The sequence below is a fragment of the Budorcas taxicolor genome, chromosome 22 (assembly GCF_023091745.1).
Source record: "Budorcas taxicolor isolate Tak-1 chromosome 22, Takin1.1, whole genome shotgun sequence".
Classification (NCBI taxonomy): Eukaryota; Metazoa; Chordata; class Mammalia; order Artiodactyla; family Bovidae; genus Budorcas; species Budorcas taxicolor.
Window position 1 is genome coordinate 26,027,915 of NC_068931.1, and position 25,883 is coordinate 26,053,797.

Consider the following 25,883-nt stretch of genomic DNA (forward strand, 5'->3'; position numbering starts at 1 on the left):
TGCAGTCCAAGGGACTCTCAAGAGTCTATTCCAACACCACAACTCAAAAGCATCAATTCTTTGGAGCTCAGCTTTCTTCACTGTGCATTCTCACTCAGGGCAAATTCTGGACAAAAGATGCAAAGAGATCAAAAGAACCTATTGTTACTTCTGAAGCTCCTGGAGCAAAAGCAAGTTACTGAGCAAGCTCCCTTGCACACAACACCACCTAAGGGCAAACCACCCAGCCACCCCTCCAGCTCAACTCCTCGACACATCCTATCCCCACTCCATATAAGGAACAAGCTTGTCCCCACTTTGGGGAGTGAGCAAGCAAGGGAACTGGTTGTTGGTTATCACTCCCTCCTACTGCAGCAGGGACCCCAATACAGCCTTGCCTGAATTTCTTCTGTGGCCTCTGATCAATTTCTATTGATTAAGGAGGTCAAGGTCTCATTAACAATTTTCTCACTCCTTGGTATGTTCTTGATTTTTAACAAGTTTATAGCCCTAGGTGGCTCAGACGGTAAAGCGTCTGCCTACAATGCAGGAGACCAGGGTTCAATCCCTGGGTCGGGAAGATCTCCTAGAGAAGGAAATGGCAACCCACTCCAGTATTCTTGCCTGGAAAATCCCATGGACAGAGGAGCCTGGTAGGCTACAGTCCATGGGATTGCAAAGAGTCAGACACAACTGAGCGACTTCACTCACTCATAGCCCTAGGAATCAGAGAGGAATTCCCATCTCTGAACTCATGTCCAGGACCAAAGGCCTCTGAAAGCCTGCATTGCTAACAATATGTTCAGAATTTAGCTTTATCCATTTTGGGCTGAGTGTTGAAGAATTGATGCTTTTGAACTGTGGGGTCGGAGAAGACTCTTGAGGGTCCCTTGGGCTGCGAGGAGATCAAACCAGTCAATCGTAAAGGAAATCAGTCTTGAATATTCATTGGAAGAACTGATGCTGAAGCTGAAGCTCCAATACTTTGGCCACCTGATGTAAAGAGCTGACCCTGGGTCATTAGAAAAGACCCTGAAGCTGGGAAAGATGGAGGGCAGGAGGAGAAGGGGACAACAGAGGATGAGATGGTTAGATGGCATCACTGATTCAATGGACATGAGTTTGAGCAAGCTCTGGGAGATGGTGTAGGATAGGGAGGCCTGACATGCTGCAGTCCATGGGGTCACAAAGAGTCAAACACGACTGAGTGACTGAACAAAAACAACATTTTGGGGTGTGAGCAGGTGGGAACACAGGGCATGTGGATGAAGGGGAGGATGAGGAGGGAAGAGGTAGAGAGGACCAAGAAGAGATAAGACTGGCATCCCCTGGCATGTGACCCTGGCAGTCTCAGGAAATAACATACATTAGTGTTTTGAAGCTTGGAGTTGCGGCCTTCCAGTGAACCTTCTTATTTAATCTGTGATGCCCAGAAAGTGCTTAAAGTTCTATAATGACAGGCAGAACCCAAAAGACAATTTATCTATGATCACTCAACATCTAAAGAGGGGAGTTAACTGGGAAAAAAGAGTAGGTAATCCACTGGCCCTGATAAGTAAGGTTTTAGTCCCCAAAAGAGGAGGCTCATATTACTATTCTAGGGAGAATGGAATGACACAAAAGCAAGTCTCAGGCTTCAAGACTTTTTGTAATAAGGGACATCCCAGTTGGTTCAGCAGCTAAGACTCTGCTCTCCCAATGCAGGGGCCCAGGGTTCGATCCCTCATTAGGGAAATGACCCCACACGCTGCAACTAAGACTTGTGCAGCCAAATAAATAAATAAACAGAAATAAATATATAAAAAATACTTTCTGTGATAAATAATTATTGAGTGACTGCTGTGTACCAGGTACCAACAATGGAATATGTTTTATTCTTTTTTTCTCAAAATTCACTAAGAGGTGAACATTGTTAGGGATCATTATACTTTTTTAAGAAATTTGCCAACTGTTTTTAACTGCCTGTCAATTTTAGTTGTTAGGTGTGAAATTAACAGTGGTGTGCATAAGAAAGAATTTAAATCTAACATGCTGACTCCATCTTTTCCTCCCTTGTGCCACTTAATTATAAAACATCATAAAGTAATTACTGTGGCCTCTAATAATGAACTTCATTTGTAATGGAGAAATTTCTTAATGATTTTTATGTTGCAGTCAATTTTCCTGATGATTCTGGAGGTTGATAAGTGTTGAAAATGACTTGGGAAGTAGCACTGACTTAATCTAGATAAAAATATGCTTCTCCTTGCCTGTGCTCACAGGATTTATGCTGTATTTGCAAAACTGAACTATGGTAAGGAATGCTCTATAATGTCTTAATTGCAAGAGAACAGACTGTTTATTCTTCTCAATCATTTACTGAGTTTTTGCTGTGTCAGCAAGTGATGTGAGACTGATAAGAAATGCTTCAATCATATGACCTGAATTCATGTAAAAAAGGACTATTAGAGTCCATCTTTTTTTATTGCATAGATTAGTTAGCTATGAGAAAGTAAAGTAGTGAGGAAATTTGGCTAAGAATGCAGACCAGAATATATTAATTTGAGGACATGTTTTAAGAGGACCAAAAAACATAAGAAATCATGCAAATTGGGAAAATTCTCTGTGTTAAAAGAAATAAGTGAAGAAGAGGCAGAGAAGACTGTTACCCAAGGGCAATAAGACAATGTGTCCTAATGGGGGTTTGCATGGAATGAGGGGTTGGTCTGAGAAGTAGGGAGAGTCACCAAAATTATTGGGAGAGTCAGGGGACAGCCAGGGTGATCGAGATGGAGGAGCCTCCTTGGGGGCACGGGGAAGCTTGTGAACCAGAGGATGAGCTCACTGGAACACAGAGGTCCTCATGACGAGCAGACCTAAGCTCCCAGCTACACAGCTTCTGTAGTCACAGCCATTGTCAATGCCAGCTTGAATTCTCATGCTCCACCAGTCTCTTCTCCTTTGAAAATATCCCTTCCCATTTCTGTGATCAGATATACCCAATCAGCTCAGTTCGGTTCAGTTCAGTCACTCAGTCATGTCTGACTGTTTGCCACCCCATGAATCGCAGCACGCCAGGCCTCCCTGTCCATCACCAACTCCCGGAGTTCACTCAGACTCACGTCCATCAAGTCCATGATGCCATCCAGCCATCTCATCCTCTGTCGTCTCCTTCTCCTCCTGCCCCTAATCCCTCCCAGCATCAGGGTCTTCTCCAACGAGTCAACTCTTCTCATGAGGTGGCCAAAGTACTGGAGTTTCAGCTTCAGCATCAGTACCTCCAATGAACACCCAGGACTGATCTCCTTTAGAATGGACTGGTTGGATCTCCTTGCAGTCCAAGGGACTCTCAAGAGTCTTCTCCAACACTACAGTTCAAAAGCATCAATTCTTTGGTGCTCAGCTTTCTTCACAGTCCAACTCTCACATCCATATATGACCACTGGAAAAACCATAGCCTTGACTAGACGGACCTTTGTTGGCAAAGTAATGTGTCTGCTTTTGAATATGTTATCTAAGTTTGTCATAACTTTCCTTCCAAGGAGTAAGCATCTTTTAATTTCATGGCTGCAGTCACCATCTGCAGTGATTTTGGAGCCCCCCAAAATAAAGTCTGACACTGTTTCCACTGTTTCCTCATCTATTTCCCACGAAGTGATGGGACCAGATGCCATGATCTTCATTTTCTGAATGTTGAGCTTTAAGTCAGCCTTTTCACTCTCCTCTTTCACTTTCATCAAGAGGCTTTTGAGTTCCTCTTCACTTTCTGCCATAAGGGTGGTGTCATCTGCATATCTGAGGTTGTTGATATTTCTCCCGGCAATCTTGATTCCAGCTTGTGTTTCTTCCAGGCCCAGCATTTCTCATGATGTACTCTGCATAGAAGTTAAATAAGCAGGGTGACAATATACAGCCTTGATGTATTCCTTTTCCTATTTGGAACCAGTCTATTGTTCCATGTCCAGTTCTAACTGTTGCTTCCTGACCTGCATATATGTTTCTCAAGAGGCAGGTCAGGTGGCCTGGTATTCCCTTCTCTTTCAGAATTTTCCACAGTTTATAGTGATCCACACAGTCAAAGGGTTTGGCACAGTCAAAAAAGCAAAATAGATGTTTTTCTGGAACTCTCTTGCTTTTTCCATGATCCAGTGGATGTTGGCAATTTGATCTCTGGTTCCTCTGCGTTTTCTAAAATCAGCTTGAACATCTGGAAGTTCATGGTTCACATATTGCTAAAGCCTGGCTTGGAGAATTTTGAGCATTACTTTACTAGCGTGTGAGATGAGTGCAATTATGCGGTAGTTTGAGCATTATTTGGCATTGCCTTTCTTTGGGATTGGAATGAAAACTGCCCTTTTCCAGTCCTGTGGCCACTGCTGAGTTTTCCAAATTTGCTGGCATATTGAGTTCAGCACTTTCAAAGCATCATCTTCCAGGATTTGAAATAGCTCAACTAGCTTTGTTCATAGTGATGTTTTCTAAGGCTCACTTGACTTCACATTCCAGGATATCTGGCTCTAGGTGTGTGGTCACACCATCGTGATTATCTGGGTTGTGAAGCTCTTTTTTGTACAGTTCTTCTGTGTAGTCTTGCCACCTCTTCTTAATATCTTCTGGTTCTGTTAGGTCCATACCATTTCTGTCCTTTATTGAGCCCATCTTTGCATGAAATGTTCCCTTGGTGTCTCTAATTTTCTTGAAGAGATCTCTAGTCTTTCCCATTCTGTTGTTTTCCTCTATTTCTTTGCATTGATCACTGAGGAAGGCTTTCTTATCTCTCCTTGCTATTCTTTGGAACTCTGCACTCCAAGAGGAGCAACCCCACTTCCAAGGAGTGGTGGCTGTGCAGGCAAAGGAGGGCCGAGAGGAGCTACTCCACATTCAAGGTCAGGAGGGGCGGCCATGAGGAGATACTCCTCATCCAAGGTAAGGAGCAGTGGCTGTGCTTTGCTAGAGCAGCTGTGAAGAGATACCCCACGTCCAAGGTAAGAGAAACCAAGGTAAGATGGTAGGTGTTGTGAGAGGGCATCAGAGGGCAGACACAGCGAAACCATAATCACAGAAAACTAGCCAATCTGATCACACCGACCACAGCCTTGTGTAACTCAGTGAAACTAAGCCATGCCGTGTGGGGCCACCCAGGATGGGAGGGTCATGGTGGAGAGGTCTGACAGAATGTGGTCCACTGGAGAAGGGAATGGCAAACCACTTCAGTATTCTTGCCTTGAGAACCCCATGAACAGTATGAAAAGGCAAAATGATAGGATACTGAAAGAGGAACTCTCCAGGTCGGTAAGAGCCCAATATGCTACTGGAGATCAGTGGAGAAATAACTCCAGAAAGGATGAAGGGATGGAGCCAAAGCAAAAACAATACCCAGTTGTCGATGTGACTGGTGATAGAAGCAAGGTCTGATGCTATAAAGAGCAATATTGCATAGGAACCTGGAATGTCAGGTCCATGAATCAAGCCAAATTGGAAGTGGTCAAACAAGAGATGGCAAGAGTGAACGTCAACATTCTAGGAATCAGCAAACTAAAATGGACTGGAATGGGTGAATTTAACTCGGATGACCATTATATCTACTACTGTGGGCAATAATCCCTTAGAAGAAATGGAGTAGACATCATGGTCAACAAAAGAGTCTGAAATGCAGTACTTGGATGCAATCTCAAAAACGACAGAATGATCTCTGTTCGTTTCCAAGGCAAACCATTCAATATCATGGTAATCCAAGCCTATGCCCCAGCCAGTAATGCTGAAGAAGCTGAAGTTGAATGGTTCTATGAAGACCTACAAGACCTTTCAGAACTAACACCCCAAAAAGATGTCCTTTTCATTATAGGGGACTGGAATGCAAAAGTAGGAAGTCAAGAAACACCTGGAGTAACAGGCAAATTTGGCCTTGGAGTATGGAATGAAGCAGGGCAAAGGCTAATAGAGTTTTGCCAAGAGAATGCACTGGTCATAGCAAATACCCTCTTCCAACAACACAAGAGAAGACTCTACACATGAACATCACCAGATGGTCAACACCGAAATCAGACTGATTATATTGTTTGCCGCCAGAGATGGAGAAGCTCTATACAGTCAGCAAAAACAAGACCAGGAGCTGACTGTGGCTCAGATCATGAACTCCTTATTGCCAAATTCAGACTTAAATTGAAGAAAGTGGGGAAAACCACTAGACCATTCAGCTGTGACCTAAATAAAATCCCTTATGATTATACAGTGGAGGTGAGAAATAGATTTAAGGGGCTAGATCTGATAGACAGAGTGCCTGATGAACTATGGACGAAGGTTTGTGACATTGTACAGGAGACAGGGATCAAGACCATCCCCATGGAAAAGAAATGCAAAAAAGCAAAACGGCTGTCTGAGGAGGCCTTACAAATAGCTGTGAAAAGAAGAGGAGCGAAAAGCAAAGGAGAAAAGCAAAGATATACCCAATACCGTGGCTCAATTTCCCCCCAAAGAGTGGCGGATAATCTGTAATTATTCCTTGAGCTACAGATGGTTTTGATAGACGGTGTGGAGTCCAAACCTTGGAGGGGGAAAGGGTGAAGAGATTTTGGTGTGATGTAGGGGTTAAAACGTCAGTTAACTCCCAAGCTCTTAGGTCACCAGGTAATCTGCAGAACATTAATCCTCACCCTAGTCCTGAGCCTCAAATCTTTGCTGATTTGTATCCCTGGGGAGACGAAGAGTGACAGGGTGAGGAGTGAGGGAGCTCCTGGAGGAAGGAGAGGAGGTGTTACAGATAGTGATGATTTGAAAGGGAAGAAGAGCGCTTGCTGGGATGTGACTCTTTTTTTTTTTTAAAGGTTTTTGTTTTTTTTTCAATGTGGACTATTTTTAACATCTCTAAGTGAATTTATTACAATATTGTTTCTATGTATATATGTCTGTGTGTGTTGCTGCTGCTAAGTCGCTTCAGTCGTGACGGACTCTGTGTGACCCCATAGATGGCAGCCCACCAGGCTCTGCCATCCCTGGGATTCTCCAGGCAAGAACAGTGGAGTGGGTTGCCATTTCCCTCTCCAATGCATGAAAGTGAAAAGTGAAAGCGAAGTCGCTCAGTCATGTCCGATTCCTCGTGACCCCATGGACTGCAGCCCACCAGGCTCCTCTGTCCATGGGATTTTCCAGGCAAGAGTACTGGAGTGGGGTGCCATATATATGTTTTTTTTTTTTTTTTTTTTGGCATGGGAGGCATGTGGGATCTTAGCCCCCTGACCAGGGATCAAACCTGCACCTCCTGCATTGGAAGGCAGAGTCTTAACCACTGGACCACCAGGGAAGTCCCTAGGATGTGACTCTGATCCCAGCTGGTTGAAGGTTGGAATGCACTAGGGTCAGAAATGTTTGGGAAAATTCTGTACCTGTCATGAAGCTGTTCTTTGGAGAAGTGATCTTATGCTTTGACAGGAACTTTTCATTTGTCCAAGTCTCTCTTCTGTCAAACTATCTGCAGCAATGTTCCATTCTAGGAGCAAATCTCGTGCAGTTTCAAGGGAAATTGAAGATGAAGAAAAGACAGACTAAGAATAATCTAGCTATGAAGTTCGGAGAAGGAAATGGCAACCCACTCCATTACTCTTGCTTGGAAAATCCCATGGATGGAGGAGCCTGGTGGGCCGCAGTCCATGGAGTCATGAAGAGTCGGACACGACTGAGCAACTTCTTTTTCACTTTTCACTTTCCTGGATTGGAGAAGGAAATGGCAACCCACTCCAGTGTTCTTGCCTGGAGAATCCCAGGAACGAGGGAGCCTGGTGGGCTGCCGTCTCTGGGGTCGCACAGAGTCAGACACGACTGAAGCGACTTAGCAGCAGCAGCAGCTATGAAGTTACTGGGGCTTGGGTTGGAGACCCAGCAGATGGCGTGATAACAGCTTATCTGAACATGGAGGATATATGAGATGCTAAATGGAAATCCATTCTGGTGAATCCCAGATGCTGGTCCAGGGCTCAGCTGGATCATAGAACAATACAGATTCCTGGGCTGCAGACCAGACTTTCTGATTTGAAAAGTTTGTGAGAGTCCTTGGGGGTGATTCTGAGGCAGATTGAAGGTCAGTCAGTTCAGTCATGTTCAACTCTTTGTGACCCCATGGACTGCAGCACGCCAGGCCTCCCTGTCCATCACCAACTCCCAGAGCTTTCTCAAACTCATGTCCATCAAGTCAGTGATGCCATCCAGCCCCCTCATCCCTTGTCATCCCTTTTTGAAGGTAGGAGCCATTTACCACGGTTCAGAGGGCTCAGCCTTGGCTTCTGATTAGAATCACCTGGTGAACTTGAAACAGGTGGTGCTGTTCACCCCCGACCCTGTGCCATTTACATGAGTCTTCAGGGGGAGCTCACACAAACTAGTAAAAAGAAATCTCCCAGGTGATTCCAATGTGCAACCAAGTTTGAGAACCATGGCTGTAGGCCATAATGGTTGTTAGACTTCAGACTTCATGTTCTCAGAGCTTAGAAAAGTAGCAGGGAGAAGCACCTCCCACAAAATGCTCCCCACCACCGACAAAATCATGTGGCAGATGATAAGCTAGGCTAAGATATTTGGCATTTGGTACTTCCATTTTTAGGAAGCACATAAAACTGATTGGGGGAAAAATGGTTGAATACCTAATTCAAAATATCACAATAGTGATATCTAGTGTCGAATTTAGATGCTTACTCAGAATTTCAGTATTTTCCTCCCTTTCCCACCCCTTTTGGTGAATATTATTTAAAGCAAAATGCAGAGAGATAATTTTCAGTAGCCCTTTAATAATTTCCAGAGTCTTCAGAGCTATAAATTGGATGATTTGGTGATGGCGTAGAGGAGCTGGTGAGTAGGGGGTGTGCCAACTCAAGAAATATAATTATCCCTCCTCTTGCTTTCTAGTAGATTTGGAAAAAAACAAAAGCTAAAAACCTGACCCGGCGTATAATTGAGCCTTTCAGAACAATGTGAAATAATTATCCCAGTTACCCGAGTGCTGAGATGAAGCAGATCTTTTTATATTCCTGTGTGACCTCAAATCTAGAGCTTTTTCACCCACTTCCCTGATCTGAGGTGTAGACATTCAACTTTCCAGGAGGATGGAGAATCTCATCCTGGCTCAGACCCAGCCACACAGACCAGAGTATTTTGGGTCCTCAGACCTCCCTTTTTTCCTGGCACGTTCATGGCTCACCATGAACTGAAGGCGAAGGGGAAAGCCTGCAGGAAGACTGAGAAAGATCCACACAGGAGTCCAATCTTTGCCTCCACTGTCTCCACACAGGTGAGTCCATCCTTGTTTCAAGGCTAGCAGGTAGGGAAGAGGGATGGGGAAAGCCTTCGATACACTTCCTTCCTCTCTATAGAAATGACGAATTCTTTACTGTCTGAGCCACCAGGGAAGCCCGAAAGATATGACAGCAGCAAGAAAATAAGCACCTCCTACCCCAACGGCAGGGCTTCCCAGGTGGTGCCAGTGGTAAAGAACCCACCTGCCAATGCAGGAGACATAAGAGACACAGGTTCAATCCCTGGGTCAGGAAGATCCCCTGGAGAAGGGAATGGCAACCCACTCCTGTATTCTTGCCTGGAGAATCTCATGGACAGAGGAGCCTGACAGGTTACAGTCCATAGGGTCGCACAGAGTCGGACACAACTGAAGTGACTTACCATGCCCGCTCCCCAACTGCGCACAGACATTCTTCTGAGTAAAAGGTGTCATTTTCTGCAAATGATTCCCCTTAAATTTAAATAATGAAAAGATAAACCTAAAGTCTCTTCAGTGTTTTCTTGGAATCTCAAAAAGCTAATGCAATAAGTGAAAATGTGTATAGAGAATATTCAATATAAAGTCTTAATGAAAATGTAACCTATTAAACCTAAGAGGGAGTTTCCTGGTGGTCTAGTGGTTAAGACTTCACCTTTCAGAGGAGGGATACAGCTTGATCCCTGGTTGAAGAGCTAAGATCCCATATGCCTCGGTGCCAAAAAACCGAAACAAAACAGAAGCAATAAAAAAAGGTTCTTATAATGGGGGGAAAGCAACCTGAAAATAGAGTGCTACGAAGGATCAGCACCATTTCAAATTAAGACAAGAGCCCCACATTAGACACAGAGCCTGAGGGCCACATGGAAATCACAACTTGCAATTTCAAACTGTGTCCCAGTGGCCTTTATTTTTGACAATGATCTTTTAGTTTGTGATCAGTAGATTTTCCATTTCATTTCACTCGTCACTGAGATAAGCCATCATAAAAAAATTTGGATCTTAATCTTTCACACCGAGGAATAGGCCATTTTGCTAATTCCATAATCGTATCAACAAATGAGTGTTTATTCAATTTGTTAGAAATTTTTGAATCTCACTTGATATTTGGCTGTCTTTGCTTGCCAGATGAATTGTAGTGAATGACCTAATTTAGGTAAATGAATTTGAAAACAATCTCAGATCAAATAGGTCTGTGACCGAGAGGTAGAATTATTAGGTTGCCCTGTTCCCAGTACCCGTGAAATCCCATTTTTGGGCTTGTGTGCTGTGCTAAGTAGCTTCAGTTGTGTCCAACTCTGTGATGCTATGGACTGTAGCCTGTCAGGCTCCTCTGTCCATGGGATTCTCCCGGCAAGAATGCTGGAGTGGGTTGCCCCTTCCTTCTCCAGGAGATCTTCCTGACCCTGGGATCGAACCCACGTCTCTTATGTCTCCTGCATTAACAGGCAGGTTCTTCACCACTAGTGCCACCTGGGAAGCCCCATTTTGGGGCTTGGAGCTCTATTAACAAATTCACTTTCTAACAAGACCTTCGTTGGTCCTCAGTCAGCTCCCAAAATTACCTGCTGCTGCTGCTAAGTCGCTTCAGTCTCTGTGTGACCCCATAGACGGCAGCCCACCAGGCTCCCTGTCCCTGGGATGAAGTAAGTTGAGAATAATACAGCAGTGTGAATTTGAAGGCCAACGCTATGTTTGATAAGCAAACATGGGACTGGATGTTCAGTTCCTATTTTTAAAGGACTGGAAACTTAGACATGTCCATCCTGGCAGCTCCAGCCCTACATGCCTGCCCTATCTGTTTCTGATCACATCTGATTGTCCCTGTAAATAATGAAAGCGCAGGGGCCTGTCTATTTTGGGCAGCCTGTGAATGTGGCCCTAGTACATGCTGCCTTCAGATCTCCCCTGCTGAAGAACCTGAGCCTACTTATAAACAAAAAAGATAACAAAAAGACTATTAAAAAAAAAATGTATTGGAGTATAGTTGCTGTACAATGTTGTGTTAGTTTCTGCTGCACAGCAAAGTAAATCACTCTGTGTTTATTTATTTGTTGTTCAGTTGTGTCCAACTCTTTGCAACCCCATGGACTGCAGCACATCAGGCTTCCCTGCCCTTCACCATCTCCTGGAGTTTGCTCAAACTCATGTCCGTTGAGTTGATGATGCCATCCTCTGTTGTCTCCTTCTCCTCCTGCCCTCCATCTTTCCCAGCCTCAGGGTCTTTCCAAAGAGTTGCCTCTTCTTATCAGGTGGCCAAAGTATTGGAGCTTCAGCTTCAGCGTCAGTCCTTCCAATGAATATTCAGGGTTGATTTCCTTTAGGATTGACTGGTTTGATCTCCTTGCAGTCCAAGGGACTCTCCAGAGTCTTCTCCAGCACCACCATTCAAAAGTATCAATTCTTTGTTGCTCAGCCTTCTTTATGGTCCAGTTCTCACATCCATACATGACTACTGGAAAAACCATAGCCTTGACTAGACAGACCTTTGTCAGCAAAGTAATGTCTCTGCTTTTTAATATACTGTCTAGGTTTGTCATGGGCTTCCCAGGTGACTCCAGTCATAAAGAACCCGCCTGCCAATGCAAGAGACATAATAGTCTGGGGTTCGATCCCTGGGGAGATCCCTCCAGGGGATTGAAAGGTTGTTGCTGAACGAAAAGACGCCAGGATTCTTGGCCTCTGGAGGAGAAGAATTCAATCCGGGGCCAGAGATGAGGCTTGATCGCTCAGAGCTTTTGTATAATAAAGTTTTGTATAATAAAGTTTTATTAAAGTATAAAGGAGATAGAGAAAGCTTCTGACATAGGCATCAGAAGGGGGCAGAAAGAGTACCCCCTGCTAGTCTTCAGCTAGATGTTATATAGTTACTAGAAGTCTGTTGGAGAAGGCAATGGCACTCCACTCCAGTACTCTTGCCTGGAAAACCCCATGGATGGAGGAGCCTGGTGGGCTGCAGTCCATGGGGTCGCTAAGAGTCCGGCACGACTGAGCGACTTCACTTTCACTTTTCACTTTCATGCATTGGAGAAGGAAATGGCAACCCACTCCAGTATTCTTGCCTGGAGAATCCCAGGGATGGGGGAGCTTGGCGGGCTGCCGTCTATGGGGTCGCACAGAGTCAGACATGACTGAAGCGACTTAGCAGCAACAGCAGTCTGTTAATGAAAGAAAGGAATGTCTTAAAACTCAATGGCACCAGGCCCCTCATCCATAAGATGCATTTTGGGATAATCTTGGCACCAAATGGTTCATCCTGGGCCATAAAATGATTAACTTGAATCTTGTAGAAGGACAGATTACCATACAAATAGTTTCATTTACATAGATTAGGGGAACAATATCTGAGTATAACATACTGGTTTGTCAAGTAGGTTCTGAGCCATTAGGCGAAACAGACTTGAAGACAGAGTTTGGGGTAAATGCATAGTACATTAGCATAGCTTAAGACAAACATTTCCATAATAAAAATACATTGGTTAACTCAAGATTTGAGAATAGTTAACTTCAGGTGAAACCAGGTGTCATTATGGCAACACAATATTTTAAGAGAAACTTCCTTTTAAATTTACATAGAGAAGGAAAAAAATATTGCTAGTTTGTTTCCTCCTGTGCTTAAGAGGGATAAAAATGTCTGACACTTGCAGGCTATTTCCTCCATTTGGAGACCCCTGGCCTTCCTGCCTGTTACCCTCTCATTCCCTCCCAGATCCTCCCTCCAGGGGAGATCCCTTGGAGGAGGGCATGGCAACTCGCTCCAATATTCTTGCCTGGAGAATCCCATGGACAGAGGAGTCTGGCAGACTATACTCCATAGAGTTGCAAAGAGTTAGAAACAACTGAAGCAACTTGGCACATAGGTTGGTCACAGCTTTTCTTCCAAGGAGCAAGTGTCTTTTAATTTCATGGCTGCAGTCACCTTCTTCAGTGATTTTGGAGCTCAAGAAAACAAAGTCGTTCACTGTTTCCATTGTTTCCCCATCTATTTGCCATGAAGTGATGGATACCAAGATCTTAGTGTTTTAAATGTCGAGTTTTAAGCCAGCTTTTTCACTCTCCTCTTTCACCTTCATCAAGAGGCATAACATTCAGATGGCAAATGAATTCATTCGTTCTTTAAAATTGTGTGTTTCTTCTGCTATGTCTCCTATGCATCCACCGTGTGTTGCACTGGCCTCCTGGGGTGTCATCAGGGAAGACGGCGAACAAATTCCTTGCCTCCACGAGTCTCACATTCTAGTTGAAGGAGCAGAAAAGAAGCAGACAGACATATCTTTCAGGTAAATATGCATTTTAAAGAAAAATAAAGCAGAGCAAGTTTGCTGGATGGGAGGCTATTTGAAATGGTGTTCTCAGCAACTGTGTCTTTGGGGAGAGGACACGTATAGGTGTGGGGAGAGTCGAGCAAAAATCTTGGGAAGTGTTCTGAACAACAGGAGCACTGAAAGGTGGATTGGACCTTGGTGTTTTCAAGAGATGCAGTCAGACTGGAGCAGAGGGGCAAGAGGAATAACGTTAAGAACTGACTCTGGATATGGATCTTCATGTCTATGTTCAGCTGTTCAGTCGTATCTGACTCTTTGTGACCCCATGGACTGCAGCATGCCTGGGGTTGGAATGAAAACTGAGCATCTAGAGTCCTGTAGCCATTGCTGAGTTTTCCAAATGTGCTGGCATACTGAGTGCAGCACTTTAACCTCATCACCTTTTAGGATTTGAAATAGCTCAGCTGGAATTCCATCACCTCCACTAGTTTTATTTTAGTAATGCTTCCTAAGGCCCACTTCATTTCATATTCCAGGATGTCTGCACTACTCCAAAAAAATATTCTAAGTCTGACCCCAGTGTGCCTAATTCCAGGAAAATGGCCACTCTTGTAAACAACTGCTCTGGGTACTAGAGAAAACTCCTGAAATACACTTATTAATGAAGATGGCTATTATAGTTCACGTGTGCATTGCCTCAGATGGATTTTTAAACACTAACATGATTCTAAGATTCATTTATTTGGTCCCAAATATCAGTTGATTACAAGTGTTCTTTTCTTTTTTAAAAAAAGTATTATCTATTTGGCTGTTCCAGATCTTTGTTGCACCATGCAGGTTCTTTTAGTTGCTGCATATGAGATCTAGTTCCCTGAACAGGGGTTGAACCCAGGCCCCCTGCATTGGGAATGCAGAGTTTTACCCACTGGATCATCAGGGAAGTTCTCAAATGTTCCTTTCTAAGTCAGTTCAGAATGCATTTTCCAACAACTGTAGTTCTTATGCATGCGGGTGTGCTAAGTTGCTGTAGTTGTGTCTGACTCTTTGCAACCCCATGAACTGTGGCCCTCCAGGCTCCTCTGTCCATGGATTCACCAGGCAAGAATACTGGAGTGGGTTGCTATGCCCTCCTTCAGGGGATATTTCTGACCTAGGGATTGAAGCCGCGTTTCTTATGTCTCCTGCACTGGCAGGCAGGTTCTTTACCACTAGCGCCAATTTTCCAGAATGACCTTCAAAGTCCCATTTGGCACCTCTGTACTTGATGGTATTAATAATAGCACATAACCAGGATGATAGCGTTATTTCTATGAGGAAGTCAATTCTGGGTTCCACTCAGTGGGGTCTGTTCACACCCTCCTCTCTCCTGTTCTGCATTCAGCTCATTCTGGTTCTGCTGCTTTGTAGCCTCAGAAGCAGCATCCAACAGCGAGGTTTCCAGGGTTCTTGTGGTATCAGAGAGACCCCTGAGCCATCAAACAGGGCTCTGATAATCAAAGTGGCAGTAGGGAACCACACACGTACTTCCCCAGAACCATCAGGAAGGGACACGTGTCCTCAGCTGTGCAAGGAAATGGGAATTACTGTAAGTCCCCTACATATGAACAAGTTCTGTTCTGAAAGTGCATTCGTTAAGTCCAACAAAGTTAGCTTTGGTGCCCAATGAACATAATCGGCTAAATACTGCTGCTTTAATGTTTGCTTCCAGACCTCCTGGGCTTGAAATAAAGATACTGTTCTTCTGTACTCTATTCACTACTGCACAGTAAAGTACACAAAAACACTACCATTTGTAGAGAATGCACGCACATGACAATGTACACCAGACACGGGAACATGTGACATTTGAGCACACATTCACATCTTTGAAAGTTTGCAGCTTGAAGGTTCATATGTAGGGAACTTACTATAAAGGTGATAGGGAAGCAAGCAGCAGAGAAGGGGAAAGAATCACTGACTCTGAATCACTCCCTACAGCACTGTAGGGAGGTTATCCAGCTAGTACTTCTCTGTGGCCAACACTAGGGAGCACCATTGTAGCTGAAGGTGTGCCCCTCACTGGGAATCTAATGCCCTTGGAGTTGTACAAGTGGAGGCTCTGCAGGAAATCGGAGGAAGAGAATCTTGATGAGACACCTATGTCCAGGTAAGAGATGTTTATATATCAGGCATTTTAATGTTGTAAATGACCTTACAAACTTTTAATATTTTATAACATTATCCATGTGTTAAAAAAAGTATACATTTAATAAACCAGGAGAAACAGTAGGATTATCTGGCTTCATGCTTTTTCATAGACCAGATTTTATGACCTCAAGTGGTATTTTCTCTCCAGAAGTGCATTTTGGACGCAACCTTCTGGTTGCATTGAGGATGAATGCAGAGAAAGCTAAACCCGGATACAGAAAGGATAATTAGGAAGTGATTGGAACAATGCAGGTAAGAGATGTTCAGAGCCTGATCTTGGGCAGGAAAATGGACAATGCTTAGGTTGTAAAATTGAACAGGCTTGAGAAATCTGACATGAAGGCAAGAAAGAATAGCAAAGGGTGGTCACTGGCTCTAGGCTGAATAAGCAGGTGAAAGCGAACACTGATGAAGGAACAGTCGGGGTGGGCGGGGGGAAATGGTGAGTTCACTTCTAGACATGTTGAGTTAGATGCATCCAGGGAATATGTGTATGGAAAGATGCAGCAAGCTTGGAGGTCAGTGAGGAGTCTAGAGTTGCAGACAGTGATCCAGGTATCACATGCAGGTGACAGCTAAGCCAGGAGAACGCAAGGAACCTGCACTACAAGTTTATAGGGGACAGGATATCTAGGAAAGAATCTCGAGGCTCAGCAACATTTAATTTTCAGAGAGAGGAGAGGTACTGGCAAGAGTTTATATACTGGAAAATCAAAGGGTGTGTCTTTAACTGGGTTTACAAAGACCCAAACCAGTCTATCTGCTCCCCAACTACTTAAGATGGCTCAGTGATGACTGCTGAGACTACTCACGATGAACAGGGAAGCCTGGTGTGCTGCAGTCCATGGGGTCACAAAGAGTCAGACGTGACTTTCGACGGACCAACCACAACAAAACAATTAATATAAATTAAGTTGCTTCTTCTTCCTTTAAACTATTACTGAAATATATCCTTATATAATAGTGTGCAAAGAATTTAGCACAAAACAGGATTAAATAGTCTTTGGTGATCTTTTAGAAGAGACTTTTGAAAGTTATGAATATGTGCCTTGAGTTGAAAAGTCTTGTTGCAGAAACAGTAGACTTATTTCTGTCAATTTCATATTGTTTTAATTACTCCTGATAACAGTGTTAAAATTTCCATATTTTTGACATTGTCAATAATGAATCTGTCATCATTTTCTAATTGGAAAATATATCTTAGTTTTTTAAGGAAGAAATTAGTTGGAAGCAAATATGAAAAATATTATCAATGACTGTGCGATCCTGGAAATATATTATTATTAAGTTTAAAATTATGTAAATTTTAAAAAATTAAGTATTTTAAAAAACTCTATTTTCCAGCTGTAGCTTTCAGTGAGAACATGTGATTGTAAAATTCTTTCTATATATTTTGTGTGTGCCAGGATTTAAAATCTGACATCCATGATTTATTATGTAAGTCATTTTTATGTCAAAGGCTACACTCATAAATAGAAAAATCATTCCACAATTTTATTTTCTAGTTTTCTATTTTTGAACATAATAAAAAATTGTCAGTATTTCGTTCATGACTGAAGACCTAGGCTCAGTTCTGCTTTAACATGTGTGATTCTAAGATTTCAGCAGAGCTGTGGTTTTCCAAGTTCTGACTCCTCTTGCTTTAGCAGTCGTTGACATCACCATTACAGGAACCACTGGCTTGTAGGCAGGGGAAAACCATCTTGTAAGCAATCACTGCATGCCTGTACTCCCAGACTAATTGGAGGCTGGATGGTGAGGGGTCCACAGTAAGCGTATTTCAGGTTCTTCTCAAGGCAGCCTCTAGAGGGCAGAGAAATCACAAGCCTGTTAGCAATTCTGTACAGGTATTCAGGATTCTACATCCTTTCTTTAATGTTATTCTGCTTTTCAACTTCATTTCAAATTGACGTTTTCATGATTTATTTTTACCAAATTTCAAAGTTACAAAAGAATATTCTTATTCCCCAGAAACAACTAACACTACCCTACCCAACAACCCAACATCACCAATTCCTTATTTATCTTTCCAGAGGCAGTGGTATGTGGTGTGTGTGTGTGCATCACCCTGTCTTCTCCCTTGAAGTGAAAGTGTTAATCACTCAGTCGTGTCTGACTCTTTGAGACCCCTTGGACTGTAGGCTCCTCTGTCCATGGAATTCTTCAGGAAATAATATGGGAGTGGGTTGCCATTTCCTCCTCCAGGGGATCGCCCCAACTCAGGAATCGAACCCAGGTCTTTTGCATTGACGTGTGGATTCTTTACCATCTGAACCATCAGGGAAGCCCCATCTTCTCCCTTATTTTTATACAAATGTTAACCTCCATATACGTTATTCTGTATCTTGCCTTTTCCACTTAATATTGCTTTGGATAAAATTCAGTGTAAGGATAGACAGCTTTCTTGTTTATGACTGCAAATTCTAGCTACAGGGTGCATAATTTTCCAGGTAATACTTCAGTGAAGGGGACTTAATTGTTTCTGCGGTGCTGCTGGACCTTAGACATGTAAAATTTCACTAGCAATAGCAATAGCAATATCTCCACCTGAGTCATATCTTACAGTGTTTTGGAGGCTGTTCTTAATTTTGCTGGGGAAGGAGGGGAAAATGATACTGAACTTGATTTTTAAAACATCTCCTTCAAACTTTAAATTCTCTCTGTAAACTAAATCTTTCCCGAGAAAGCCTCTCCATTCCCCTCCCAGCCCCCCTACCTCCCCCCCCCTCCGCCCCGCAACAAGACACTGCTTTCTCTGTAGGCAAGAAGAGTGCTGAGAATTGTTCTCTTGTTTGCCTCTTCCAGGTCATTTTATCTCCTCCCCAAACACCTATTCTTAAATCTCAAGTCACCAGGCTTTTCAACCACTTCTCTTCATTGCTGGTATTCTCCACCAACCCCCAGATCACATTCCTTCATTTCTCTCTATTTTTTTAAGTTCCCGAATGACTGTTATTCTCTTCAACTCTATTTCTGTTCTAGTGATCGGCTATTTTAATATCTACACATGTGAAAATTTCACATTCTACTCTGGTTGAACTGGATTTCTAAGGACAAACAGTAAAGATCTAGGCAAACAAGGTGAGAAAGGGCTAAAATTAAGGTTTTTGTGACTAGGAAAGCACGGTGTGAAATTTGAGTTAAATTGGGACAAGATCTTGGCCAAATATAACTTTCTTTCTTCTTTCCTTCTTTCTTTTCTTTCTATTGAAGATTATTGGCGTGCGTGTGTGTGTGTGTGTGTGTGTGTGTGTGTGTGTGTGTGCGTGTGCGCGCGCGCATGCGAGTGCTTAAGTCGCTTCAGCCGTGTTTGACTCTTTCGAGATCCTATGGGCAGTAGCCCACCAGACTCCTCTGTTAATGGGATTCTCCAGGTGAGAATACTAGAGTGGGTTGCCATTTCCTGCTCCAGGGGATCTCCCTGACCCAGGGATCGAACCGACATCTCTTATGTCTCCTGCATTGAAAGGCAGGTTCTTTACCACTAGCACTACCTGAGAAGCCCATGATTGACATACATTATACTGAATACTGGAGAAGGCAGTGGCACCCCACTCCAGTACTCTTGCCTGGAAAATCCCATGGACGGAGGAGCCTGGTAGGCTGCAGTCCATGGGGTCGCTAGGAGTCGGACACGACTGAGCAGCTTCACTTTCACTTTTCACTTTCATGCATTGGAGAAGGAAATGGCAACCCACTCGAGTATTCTTGCCTGGAGAATCCCAGGGATGACTCAGCCTGGTGGGCTGCCGTCTATGGGGTCGCACAGAGTCGGACGCGACTGAAGCAACTTAGCAGCAGCAGCAGCAGCATGTTGAATATTAGATTGGAATGTACAACATAATGATTTGATGTTTGTATACATTGCAAAATAACAATTTTATTTAGACTCTATTGGGTAGATGATGAAAGTCTCAAATATTTTCACTGTAGGAGTTAACAGGCTAAAATTTGTGTTTATGAAGATAACTCTGATTGTATTGTAGAAGATCGATTGGAGAGAATTGTTGTCATGGATTCTACCCAGCTAAAGAGGTGTATTTCTTGGTCACGTTATTATTTAGATGATGTATTTGTTCATCGTGCCACATCCTGGATTTTGGAGGTCAAGGTAAACATACCTGATTGGCACTGTCACCCCTCACCCAGGCTGGAGTTGTGTTCCCTAGTGAAATATCTTCAGGGCATCCAAGATAAATTAGGTAGGTGGAATACCGTAGCCCTGTGGGCCCCCTCCCCTAAGCAGAGTAGAACTAGGGGGAATTTTACTTTAATTTCTCTGAAGATGGATGGGAGTAGGAACTGTAATGTAGTAGATAAGTGTGTAGTTTTGAAGCCAGGAAGCCTGGGTTCAAATCTGAGGTCTGTCTTCCAGTTGGCTATGGGATCTTGACTTCCCTGGTGGCTCAGTGGTAAAGAATCCACCTGGCAGTGCAGGAGATGTGGGTTCCATCCCTGGGTGGGGAAGATCCCCTGAAGAAGGAAATAGCAACTCACTCCAGCATTCTTACCTGAAAAATCCCATGGACAGAGGAGCCTGGCGGGCTACAGTCCATGGGGTCACAAAGAGTCAGACATGGCTGAGCGCGTGCACAGATATGCACACACATGCGCACACACACAGGTCTCCTGAGAGACCAGATTCAAGCTTCTAGAAGAAATAACAGTAGGAGAAAAAACGATTACAGCCAATCGCAACATAGATTTTCTTCTTCATCAGCATGGAGTTGGCATCACGACAGCAGACACAATCACACTGATTTTTGTAAAGAGAGAAACAAGTATTAAAGCTTGGGAGAAAATGAGTAAGCATGAGTTGTGCCAGCCTAAAGGCTAGCATTTATCTCCAGCAAATACTGGGGCATTCAGGCCCAGAGATTTCTAGAAGCCCTCCCTCTTTGCCCTCTTGCTTCAGTTCCTGATGCCCTATCTCCCACAGTGGCTATGCCCTCTGTCATCCTGGAGGTCTGACCTCTCACTTGCCTATGCACATGCTCTTCGTTACCTAGCAACTTCAACTCTTAACCCTGAGCCTAGCTGGTGACCAGTTGTCAGCATCATGATTATTCTTGGTACAATATCAGAATGGACATAGTGGGAAATTTTCCTCAAAAGAGACAACACACTGGCTATTTTCTTTCGTCTCCCATTTATGCTGGTTTAGGGGCAGGAACTGGAGAAAGAAATGGCAACCCACTCCAGTGTTCTTGCCTGGAGAATCCTAGGGATGGGGGAGCCTGGTGGGCTGCCATCTATGGGGTTGCACAGAGTAGACACGACTGAAGCGACTTAGCAGCAGCAGCAGCAGGGACAGGAACGCATATTTGTTGTTTAAACGTTTTATTTTGGTAAGTGTGCATTTGCTCACATAATATGGGTCTGGAAATGAGTCTGGAAATAACTTCTAAAGCTCTCTGATCTCTAACCTTTTTATTTCCATGGAGGACTATTGTTAAACCAACCAGCACATAAGCTCATAGACCCTATTTTTAAAAACTCTGATGTCTTATTATAAGCAAGAGCATGATGTTTTAAGCCTCAGTCAGAAGAAATTCCTTGGGAAAATAATTTTTAGGTTGTTTTCCCTGGTTTTTGGAGGAGGTCATCGAAAGGACACAACCTTCAGTTCAACTACAAGCTGGACCTGAGTGATCAGAGGCTCCTCACCCCTGCCCCTGACCTTGAAATTAATGTTCTGCCACTGTTCCCACAGGGGTAACTGTTCTGAGGACACAGTCATGAGGGAGGAAGATGTCGTTGAGACCATGTGGATGGTATACATCATAGAACCCCATGAAAACTTCTACGTAAACTTGTAAGATTCTGGTGGGCAGGTGTAGAGATCTACTTGTCTTGCAGTACCCCAGACAAGCCGCATCAGTAAGTTCCCTTGCTTATTGGACCTGCCACTGCCAGTCTGGATGGCCTACATCTTCCTTCTATCTCTCCTTGCCTTCTGTGCACAGGGGCCAGTTTGCAAACCAATACTGGTCGCGTGCAGGAAACAATGCTTTAGGCTTCTTGTGCCTCAGGCTCTTGGCAAGCTTAGAAATTCTCAATCTCATTACCATGGAAGAGTGAAGGAGAAAGCTGACTGCAAATCTAAGTATTTGGTGCATTTTGCGTGCGAAGCACCGATAGTATTATATATTATTCAGGAGCACTATTTGAGTGCGTTGGAGGTTAACAGAGAAAGAGACTTTCCAAAATGACTCTGTCTGAGCTTTTCTCATGAGGGTCACATGTCTATCATAATAACTCATTCACTCTGCTGCAACCTAATAAGGGTGCATTGTTTAGTTATTAAGAACATTAACGAGGAACAACAGGATGCTGAGTGTGTGTTCTCCCATGCTTGATGTGCTGATGGTACATGACATCCAGGCTTACATGTCTGACACTTGATTGAGAGTGGGGACCTCTCAATCAAGTGTCAGAATTCAGGGATATTTCAAGATTCAGTGGGCTTCCCCAGTGGTGCTCAGCAGTAGAGAATATGCCTGCAGTGCAGGAGCCACTGGAGATGTGGGTTCAATCCCTGGGTTGGGAAGATCTCCTGGAAGAGGGCATGGCACCCCACTCCAGTATTCTTGCCTGGAGAATCCTCATGGACAGAGGAGCCTGGTGGGCTACAGTCCATAGAGTTGCAAAGAGTCAGACACAACTGAATCGATTTAGCATGCACACATGCCCAAGATTCAGTATATTAATAGCTCAGATAAAAGGTTAAACAAGAGATGTACTAAAATGGATAGATGCTGCTTCAACTCCTCTAATTCTTTTGGAAATTCACCTTACTGATTGTATTTCTCAGAACTGAATAGATCTCTTCTGGTAGCACATTAATGTTCAATATTATTATGGATGTGTGATGACTTAAGGCACCTGGAGTAAATCACTCTCAACAGCAAAGAGCTCAAAGGTATGAGTTCTGGAGGCAGCTCTGCTTCTGACATTCCCTCTGGGCATTCATTTGAGTGAAGCCCTTTTCTGTCCTCTGATGCCTAAAAGCCTAGTTTACCAGTTCTCTCTACTTTGCCTTCTTCCCCAGTGGTAACCACTCTCTGACCCTGTTTACGGCAAGGCAGCCCAAAGGGTCAGTTCAGGTGCAGAGCCATTCATTATGCTACTGTGAGGAAATTCCAGGGTATGAGCTAGGTGGTTGAGGTAAATTACAGGCAGAGTATCTCATTACTCAGTTTAACAACTGTTCTGAGCACAAAACATTCTATCAGGCATTCTCTGTCATCATTCTCATTACTAGTCCCAAAGCCAATTTCTAGACTATTTTTTGTATTACCTAGTTCTGAGTTCTCTCTGAGACCCCAAGATTCCTGGGGACTTGGGACCTTTTGAATTCTGAGTCCCTAGTCTGCCCCTTCAGCCTCTTAGTTGACTGGTGGGTAAGAGAGCTGTGAGCTTGGACTTCCCTAGTGGCCCAGTGTCTAAGATTCTGCACTGCCAGTGCAGGGGGTCTGGGTTTGATCCCTGGTCAGAGAACTAGATCCCACATGCAGCAACTAAGACTCAGCAGTCAAATAAATTAAAAAAAGAGAGAGTGAGAGCTGTTAGTTAACAGAATGGAAAGAATCCGCCTGCCAAGTAGGAGGTGCAGGTTTGATCCCTGGGTCCAATAGATCCAGAGAGGGAAATGGCAACCCCCTCCAGTGTTCTTGCCTGGAAAATTCCATGGACAGAGAAGCCTGGCGGGCTATAGTTCATAGGGTCACCAAAGTGTCGAACACAACTTAGTGACTGAACAACAACAATTGGTTAGTCAGTCAAACTTTTGATGAAACATTCTCTAATTCAATGTCTTTCTTTCTTTGTATCTGATATTAATCTGATCCCCTTTCACTCTCATCCTGATGAGTTGAATGAGCATTGAAATTGGAACCCAGAAAACTTGAGTGTGAGCCCTAGATCTGTTATTTACTAGCGGTTGTGCCTGGGAAATTTCTTTAATTCTTTGAGCCTCAGTTTTCTCATTGACAACATGGAGAGACTGTTGCCTTTCTTACTTTACAGGGTTGTTGTGAAGATCATAATGAAGGCCACAGACATGTTTAGCTTTATATTTCACCATAGGAGACTATGATTCCGTGAAAAAGACAGCTCTAAATGTGATAGAGACTTGACTAAGAAATGAAACATGGCTGAAAGGCATGTGAATTGACTATGGTCCATCATGCCTAAATCTGAGTGACTTAGTAGGGTCAGAAAAACAGTATTTTTATAAGAGCACCACAGGATTTCCAGATCAAACACACATTGCACAGCACGTCGGGCCTCTTTATACTAAAAAGTTACTCATTATTTAGCTGAAACTCAATTTAACTTGGGTTTCCCTGATAGCTCAGTTGGTAAAGAATCTGCCTGCAATGCAGGAGAGCCCAGTTCAATTCCTGCGTCAGGAAGATTCGCTGGAGAAGGGCCTAGGAGAAGTGATAGGCTACCCACTCCAGTATTCTTGGGCTTCCCTTGTGGCTCAGCTGGTAAAGAATCCTCCGGGGAATCTTGTATTTTACTCGCTCAAGCTGGTGATTCTACACAGGTGATCCTCACGAGTGAGCTGCTTTTGAAACTTCTGACCTGGATCTTGAGTAGGGCCTCATTGAGAGCCAGGAAAATGGGGTGACTGACTCTGTGGCAGGACATCAGATGCCATGGTGAGAAGACCATGGTGTCTTCCTATGAGAATAGAAAGTCCTGCCTCACCACCCATGGCTGTGACATTTTCTTCTTAGAATTGTATACACTGCAAATGTAAACAACCAAGGAAAAGATAGAGAAGCATCAGGCAAGTATCCATTATTTACATTTGACTAGTAGTCAGACAACCTAGAAATAAGTTAAAAAATTTTTTTATTGGAGTGCAGTTGCTTTATAATATTGTGTTAATTTCTGCTGTATGACACAGTGGATCAGCTATATGTATACACATATCCTCTGTTTCTTGGATTTCCTTCCCATTTAGGTTACCACAGAGTGCTGAGTAGAGTTCCCTGTGCTATATGGTAGGTTCTCATTCAGTTCATTTCAGTTCAGTCCCTCAGTCGTGTCCGACTATTTGCAACCCCATGAATCGCAGCACGCCAGGCCTCCCTGTCCATCACCAACTCCCAGAGTTCACTCAGACTCACGTCCATCGGGTCAGTGATACCATCCAGCCATCTCATCCTCTGTTGTCCCCTTTTCCTCCTGCCCCCAATCCCTCCCAGCATCAGAATCTTTTCCAATGAATCAACTCTTTGGATGAGGTGGCCAAAGTACTGGAGTTCAAGCTTTAGCATCATTCCCGCCAAAGAAATCCCAGGGCTGATCTCCTTTAGAATGGACTGGTTGGATCTCCTTGCAGTCCAAGGGACTCTCAAGAGTCTTCTCCAACACCACAGTTCAGAAGCCTCAATTCTTCGGTGCTCAGCTTTCTTCACAGTACAACTCTCATATCCATACATGACCACAGGAAAAACCATAGCCTTGATTAGAAAGACCTTTGTTGGCAAAGTAATGTGTCTGCTTTTGAATATGCTATCTAGGTTGGTCATCTTCCAAGGAGTGTCTTTTAATTTCATGGCTGCAGTCACCATCTGCAGTGATTTTGGAGCCCCCCAAAATAAAGTCTGACACTGTTTCCACTGTTTCCCCATCTATTTCCCATGAAGTGATGGGACCAGGTGCCATGATCTTCGTTTTCTGAATGTTGAGCTTTAAGCCAATTTTTTCACTCTCCTCTTTCACTTTCATCAAGAGGCTTTTGAGTTCCTCTTCACTTTCTGCCATAAGGGTGCTGTCATCTGCATATCTGAGGTTATTGATATTTCTCCTGGCAATCTTGATTCCAGCTTGTGCTTCTTCCAGCCCAGCATTTCGCATGATGTACTCTGCATAGAAATTAAATAAGCAGGGTGACAATATACAGCCTTGATGTATTCCTTTTCCTATTTGGAACCAGTCTGTTGTTCCATGTCCAGTTCTAACTGTTGCTCCCTGACCTGCATATATGTTTCTCAAGAGGGAGGTCAGGTGGTCTGGTATTCCCATCTCTTTTAAAATTTTCCACAGTTTATTGTGATCCACACAGTGAAAGGCTTTGGCATAGTCAATAAAGCAGAAATAGATGTTTTTCTGGAACTCTCTCGCTTTTTCGATGATCCAGCAGATGTTGACAATTTGATTTCTGGTTCCTCTGCCTTTTCTAAAACCAGCTTGAA